The following is an 8,267-nucleotide window of genomic DNA, read 5'->3' as shown; positions in this document are numbered from 1 at the left end:
AGCAATAAAGCATGCAGAGCAATCACCTCTGTAAACTAGAATTATAATGCAGCACAAACATCAATCAGCTGAGGACAACACCGTCTAATAAAAATTAACAAGATATAAAGCAGAGCAGTAGAATTCCAATCTGCATAATTTTCAAAACAAACCATCCTCACGGAGAAGGACCAATAAATCTTACTGGACGCATCCACAAGATCAAATAAATAGAAGAATGAGGCATTAGCAGTTATATTCTATATATGGGGCATAGCTAATACAAACTATCAAGATGTAACCAAACCAAAGATGAAAAATAAAGTAAAAGACATCATTGTTTATAAAAATAAAAACAATTCAACCATCGGGGGAGATGCAATACAGTTGCGATGTTGAATAACTCCGGGAAGCAGTTCCCGAAGCTATTCAATTGACCTCACTGTGGTCTGAACTTAGGGCCTGATTTATTAAGGATTGCTATTGCTAAAGTGTATGCAGACGGGCGATTGTTGCGTACTGCGCATGCCCACAGCGCAAAGGCACCACTGCAATCGCATTGCGATCACACAGACCACGGAAGCCATAGCATAGTGATTGACAGGCAATGAGCGTTTGGGGGTGGTGAAGAGGGTGTGGTTGGAGAAATGCAGGCGTGTCTGTCTGTTTGAACGCCGTTGTATGGGCTTGCATAAATTAGCCAGTGCGATTACATATGTATCTTACTGCATACTTACTGCGTGCTACGAGGTTAGTAATTTCTAATTAAGGTCAGGTCTGCTGTAATTGTGCGTAAGGGGCCGATGGTACTCAATGTTACCGATGTTTATGGAGGCAAATTATTACGCATGTGAGATATTTAATCCGAAAATACATTAGCATAATGTCGCAAAAAACGCAAGGACTTCTCAGAATCAGGCCCTAAGGGGCATATTTGTTAACGTTATTTTTATTAAAATAATGTGAAAACGGGTGTTTTCACTTTTCACACCTTTTTCACATTATTTTAGTATCATATAAATGTATTAAGAGGCAATTGGAGTAGTTTTCGTGAATAACTACCCCAGTCTCTTCAATTCACATATTTTTAGTACACAGGTCGAATTTCCCATGCTTGTAATGGGAAACGTAATCTGCCTAGATTGACTAAAAATAATTTGTAAAAAAATACCGGGGGAAGCCATGTGATAATAACGCCACCTTGAGATGGCATTATCAGGGCTTTCTCCTGGTACCCTGACTCCTGCTCCGCTCTGACAGGCAGGGCTGGGAGCCAGCCCCTGCGATCAGCTGTGTGGTCTAAGTGGACCACAATCTGATTACTGTAAAAAAAATATAGTTTAAAAATAGAATAGTTACCTGCATCCAGGGACCGGTGATCGGTGCTCCGGTGATGTCCTCTGGGGCTCCGGTCAGCTGGTCTCTGGGCTCCTCCACTGTGACCCTGGTCAGCTGCTGCACAGAGCAGCTGACCAGGGTCACAGTGCAGGAGCCGGGAGACCAGCTGACCAGAGCCGCACAGAGAGGACCTCATCGGAGCTCCGATCACCGACGTAAGTGTAAACTGAGGGAGGGAGTGCCCGCGGGGGAGGCAATCGCAGGGTGGGGGTAGCGGTAGCCGGTGGACACATTCTCTGTGTATTTTTTCTGAAAAATACAGAGAGAAGTGTGCAGATGGGATTTGCAAGGAGAGAGCTTTATCACAAGCTCTGTTCCTGTATACGGATGTTAGTACATCCATGTGATATTTCCTAAATTTGCATGGACAATTTAGTCGGAAATATCACATTTTAAATGCGGATTGTAGTTAATAGGGCCAAAAGCTGAAATGTTTTGTATAAGCAATGGTGTTTTTCACTTTTTTATCTTTGGATGTATCATGATCATTTTCCATAGTATTAGCTATGCCCCACATAAAGCTCCTACTGCTTTATGTATTTTTTCCATTTATTTGATCTTGCGTTCCTTTGAGAATGTATTCAACACGATTTATTATTCCTGCTCGATGTACATTGCTTGTTTTGAAAATGATGGAGACGGTCACTCTGCAACTCTGCTTTATGTTTTGTTCCTTTTTATCAGAGTATATTGCTGCATTATAATTCCTGTTTACAAAGGTGATCAGCATGCACTATTACTATTTTCTGTGCATCACTATGCTTTGCTATGCTATGCCTAACATGATGTATTATATATGCTGTTGTTTATTATTCCCTCACTGCTGGCAAACTGCATTATATGTCTTTTCTTTAAGTGTGATGGCAACGTATTGCCACAACCTCTAATGGTTGTACATCATGCTGGGCAGTAGCGCACGCAGGGGGGGTTCTGAGTACCAAAGAAACCCCCTCTGACAGACAAGATAAGAAAGCAAGCACCATATTATTACGCCCCACCCCCTCATGGCAAAACGCTGGGATTTGTGGGTCAGACAGGAGGAGGCGTAGCCAATATGATGTGATTCCATTAGAATTGAGTCATTTGGCCCCACCCCCTCTCGATTGACCCGCGAATCGCTGCATTTTGGCACTAGAAGGAGGGACCTAATGACACCTGCAACCCCCAGCTGGAGCCAAGTAAATGTGTGTGTGTGATGTATGTATGTATGACATATGTATGTGTGTGGCTATCTACAGTCAGGTCCATAAATATTGGGACATTGACAGAATTTTCATATTTTATCCTCTATTCACCACCACAATGGCTTTGGAATGAAACAAACAAGATGTGCTTTAACTGCAGACTTTCAGATTTAATTTGAGGGTAATTACATCCAAATCAGGTGAACGGTTTCTATATGTGCCTCCCAGGACCAGCAATCACAGAAGCCATTATATGCAGCAGTAGGGCCATCCTGCCTGAGGTGAATGTATTTATTTTAGATGTGGGCATCATTCCAGAGCATGGGAGCAAGTTTGGGAGTCTGGATGAGCAGCAGAATAACCTAGCACTGCCCTGGATATATTGGGCTCTATAGCAGCACATCCCTAACAGTGAATGTTTTCCAGATCTCCTAGTTGGTGCACAGGTTATTTATTACTGACTGATACATGTTAAAAGATCCACAGGTGGTGCTAATTATTTCATTTGTGATACTGTGAAGAACATGCAGCACTAGTAAAATTCTATTACATTACTATTTATATTGTGGGCATGGTGTGGGCTTGGGAGGGGGGGAGTTTCCATGCAGATGGAACCCCCCCTGCATTTGCCTATAGATGCTGTGCTGCTGTATCAGTCTGGGGGTGAACTGCTCTGCTGTATCAGTCCAGTCCAGTAGTGCTGTCCTCATCCAAATAATTTTTACAGGGGCTGCTCTGTGTGGTGTAAGCTGCCCTTCATCCAAATATATTTGACAGGGGCTGCCCTGTGTAGTGTAGGGGTATGCTGCCCTTTATCCAAATAATTTTTACAGGGGCTGCCTTGCGTGGTGTAAGGGTGCGCTGCCCTTCATAATTTTTTTTCTTTACAGAGGCTGCTCTGTGTAGTGTAAGGGTACATTGCCCTTCATAAAAAATAATTATTACAGGGACTGCCCTGTGTGGTGCAGGGGTATGTTGCCCTTCATCCAAATATTTTTTACAAGGGCTGCCCTTGTGGTGTAAACTGCCTTTCCTCCAAATAACTTTTATAGGGGCTGCCCTGTGTGGTGTAATCTGCCCTTCATCCAAATTATTTTTACAGGGGCTGCCCTGTGTGGTGTAGGGGTACATTGCCCTTCATCCAAATATTTTTACAGGGGTATTCACGCCATAAAAATAATGCACTCCATAAAAATAATGGAGGACAAAAATTTGGAGGATAAAATAAAGATCAAGAACCACTTACTCCTAGTGCTGAAGCTGCTGCCACTGGTCATGCCATAGACGATGAAATGCCATCAACGTCATCTGCCAAGGCCGATGCCCAATGTCATAGTAAAGGACATGTAAAATCCAAAAAGCCAAACTTCAGAAAAATGACCCCAAAATATAAATTTAAATCGTCTGAGGAGAAACGTAAACTTGCCAGTATGCCATTTACGACATGGAGTGGCAAGGAACTGCTATTGTCCTGGCCTATGTTCATGACCAGTGGTTCAGCTTCAAATGACGATGGAAGTCCTCCTCCCACTAGAAAATTAAAAGAGTTAAGCTGGCAAAAGCACTGCAAAGAACTGTGCATTCTAAGAAGATATCACAAATCCCCAAGGGGAGTCCAAGTGTGTTGGTGGTTGCGATGCCTGACCTTCCCAACACTGGAAGGGAAGAGGTGGCTCTTTCCACCATGTGCACGCCCTCTACAAGTGCTGGAAGGAGCACCCACAGTCCACTTACTGATATTCAAATTGAAGATGTCACTGTTGAAGTACAACAGGATGAGGATACTGGTGTAGCTGGCGCTGAGTAGGAATTTGACGAGGAGGATTCTGATGGTGATGTGGTTTGTTTAAATCAGGCATCAGGGGAGACAGTTGTTGTCCGTGGGATGAAAAAGCCCATCATCATGCCTGGGTAGAATACCAAAAAATCCACCTCTTTGGTCTGGAAATATTTCTATCCAAATCCGGACAACAACTGTCTTGCCATATGTAGCTTATGTAAAGGTGTAATAAGTAGGGATAAGGACCACCTAGGAACATCTTCCCTTATACGTCACCTGCAGCATGTTCTTAAAAAGTTACTGTCAAGTTCAGAAACTGTGGCTAAGACCGTAAATAGTCCAGGGACACCTAAATCCATTTTAACCTATTGTATCCATGCCTCTGCAAACCACAACAGCAACTCCATCCTCATCAATTTCCTCCTCAATCAGGATCGGAAGTAGTCCTGCAGGCCATGTCACTGGCATGACTGACTCCTCTCCTATCCGGGATTCCTCCGAAGGATCCTGCATTGCTATGCCTACTGCTGCCGCTGCTGCTGGGAGTCATTCATCATCCCAGAGAGGAAGTTGGAACACCACTACTTCTTTTACTAAGCAACTGACCATCCAGCAGTCCTTTGCAAGGAAGATGAAGTACGACAACAGTCATCCTGTTGCAAAGTGGATAGCTGAGACCTTGACAGCTACAGTATGTTGGTGTTAGATGTACATCCAGTTTTCGCCATTAGTGCAGTGGGATTTAGACAATTGATGAAGGTATTGTGTCCCCGGTACCAAATCTCATCTAGATTCCACTTCACTAGGCAGGCGATAACGACAATGTACAGAGACGTCAGAAAAAGTGTCCTCAGTGTCCTAAAAATGCAGTTGTATCCAATGTCCACTTAATCACGGACATGTGGACAAGTGGAACAGGACAGACTAAGGACTATATGACTGTGACAGGCCCACTGGGTAGATGTATTGCCTTATGCAGCAGCAACAGCAGCGTCACCAGCAGCAGCATCTCAGAAATGCCAGCTCGTTCCAAGGTAGGCTACGCTGTGTATCAACAGTTTCAGTAAGAGGGACACCGCCGACAACCTCTTAGAGAAACTGAGGGAAATCATCACCCAATGGCTTACCCCACTTAGACTCTCCTGGATATTTGTGGTATGCCACCAATATTGTGCAGGTATTACATCTGGGTAAATTCCAACACGTCCCATGTTTTGCTCACACAATAAATTTGGTGGTGCAAAATTTTTTGAAAAACAACATGGGCATGCAGGAGACGCCTTGGGTGGCCCAAAAAATGTTGGGCCATTTTCGCCATTCAGTGACTGCTAGCTGAAGACTGGAGCACCAGCAAACACTCTTGAACCTGCCCTGCCATCACCAGAAGCAAGAGGTTGTAACGCGGTGGAACTCAACCCTCTATATGCTTCAGAGGATGGAGGAGCAGCAAAAGGCCATTCAAGCCTATACATCTACTTATGACATAGGCACAAAGGAGGGGTATGCACCTGACTCAAGTGCAGTGAAGAATGATTTCCATGTTGTACAAGGATCTCCAGCCTTCTAACTTGCCACTCGTGAAGTCAGCTCAGACACTGCCAGCTTGAGTCAGGTCATTCCCTTCATCAGGTTTTTGCAGAAGCAGCTGGAGAAAGTGAAGGAAGAGCTAAGACAGAGCGATTCCGTTCAGTATGAGGGACATGTGGATGAAGCCCTTCATTCGCTTTGCCAAGATTCCAGGGTGGTCAATCCGTTGAAATCAGACTACTACATTTTGGCCACCGTGCTCAATCCTAGGTTTAAAGCCTTCATGGTATCTCTCTTTCTGGTGGACACAAGCCTGCAGAAGTTCAAAGACCTGCTGGTGAAAACACTGTCAGCTGAAGTGGAATGTGACACGGCAATAGCTCCTTCTTCATTTTCTCCTGCAACTGGGGCTGCCAGGAAACAACTTGGATATCCTGACCAACCAGCTGGCGGTGATGCAGGGCAGGCAGGACCAAGTTTGGACATCTGGTCCGAACTGAAGGATCTGCCAACAATTTCTGACATGTCTACGGTCACTGCATATGATGCTGTCACCATTGACAGAATGGTGGAGGATTACATCGGTGACAGTATCCAAGTAGGCATATTAGACAGTCCGTACCTGTAATGTAATGGAAAGAAAAAGAGGCAATTTGGAGGTCCCTGTACAAACTGGCTCTATTTTACCTAAGTTGCCCCCCCCCCCTCCAGTGTGTACTCCGAAAGAGTGTTTAGTGCAGCCGGGAACCTTGTCAGCGTAAGGCATAGGAGGTTGCTTCCACAAAATGTTGAGAAGATGATGTTCATCAAAATTAATTATCAATTCTTCCGGGAAGACCAGCCTCCACAAAGTACAGAGGGACTTGTGGTGGAGGATTCCAGTAGGGATGAATTAATACTCTGTGAGGATGTACACAACTCTCAAGTGGGTGAGGAATTGGTGGATGAGGATGAGGATGACATCTTGCCTCTGTAGAGACAGTTTGTGCAGGGACAGTTTAATTGCCAGCTTGTTTTGTGGGGGCCCAAATGAACCAATCATTTCAGCCACAGTCATGTGGCAGACCCTGGCACTGAAATTGGTTTGTTAAAGTGTGCATGTCCTGTTTATACAACATAATGGTGGGTTGGAAGGCCCAAAGACAAATCCATCTTGCACCTCTTTTTTTTCTTTGCATTATGTACTGTTTGGGGCCTAGTTTTTCAAACTGCCATCCTGTCTGTCACTGCAGTGTCACTCCTAGATGGGCCATGTGTTTGTGCCGCCCACTCGTGTTGCTTAGCATAGTCACCCAGCTACTGTACCTAGGTGCAATTTTTTGGCGTAAAAACAATATTGTGAGGTGTGAGGTGTTCAGAATAGAATGGAAATGAGTGGAAATGAATGTTATTGAGGTCAATAATAGCGTAGGAACAAAAAAAAACATTCTGTTATTTTAGCTGTTTTTATGCTTTTCTCCAAAAAAATACAGATCCAAAACCAAAACCAAAACTCGGAAGGGTGGTTTTGGCAAAACCAATCCAGATCCAAAACACGAAGAAAGATCCATATTCAAAGCCATAACACAAAATGTGGCCGGTGCACACCCCTAATTCACATACAGTATATGGAATAAATATCATACTATCTCCAGTCCATATACTGATGGTGTATGGATATAAACAATTTGTTCATGCAATGTCTGTTCCAAGTGTAGTCCCAATCCTCCAATTTTGATTAACCTACGGCACCTGGTATTCCTAGGTGGTCTCCCATCCAAGTACTGACCAGGCCTATTGCTGTATTGCTTCCAAGATCAGATGAGATTGGGCAATTTCAGAAAAGTATGGCTGTAGGTTCAATTCATTTGGTAAGGATAAATGTTTATTTGCACATGGTTTCCACAGACTTGCACAGAAATGTAGGACTATAACTCAGAGGAGAGTCCAATTAGTAATAAAACAGATTGAGAAAAGTTATGCATGAGCATACTTTAATCATGGAGTATATATTGACTTTAAATGATTATTCTGTATGCATATTATAATGAAATATTGACACCATTATACATACAACAGTGGTCTTTGTGATAAAAAGAACCCGATCATCACCAAATTCAGTGTGAACTAAAGCTAATATTAAGATTGATCATCAAATAATGACACACTGGGATGAATTATAATATCACAAACTACCAAATAACACCATCATACATTCCCCATTAATCCATAAGATCCAAGGGAACAAAATCATGTTAATTAGGAGATAGTATATCTACCAAATTATTATCGATGTTATGCTATCTCCATACCTGCTTTACATGAACCTGCCTGAATAAGACCTATCTATTTAAAAGATAAGCATTTGGCACTTTCTATCACTCATTGAATTTAATACATATTTTAATATTTATTCTATG

The 8,267-nt window shown here is 43.1% G+C and overlaps 1 pseudogene; it reads right to left on the bottom strand.

Moving 5' to 3' along the window:
- Positions 1 to 7,587: 7,587 nt before the first annotated feature.
- On the bottom strand, positions 7,588 to 7,706 carry LOC148474151 (5S ribosomal RNA; annotated as a pseudogene).
- Between the last annotated feature and the right edge of the window lie 561 nt (positions 7,707 to 8,267).

Source organism: Taudactylus pleione, unplaced genomic scaffold, assembly GCF_031769625.1.
Source record: "Taudactylus pleione unplaced genomic scaffold, aTauple2 ptg000887l, whole genome shotgun sequence".
Lineage (NCBI taxonomy): Eukaryota > Metazoa > Chordata > Amphibia > Anura > Myobatrachidae > Taudactylus > Taudactylus pleione.
Note: the sequence above shows the minus strand (reverse complement) of the source record. Positions and strands in the feature narration are given on the sequence as shown.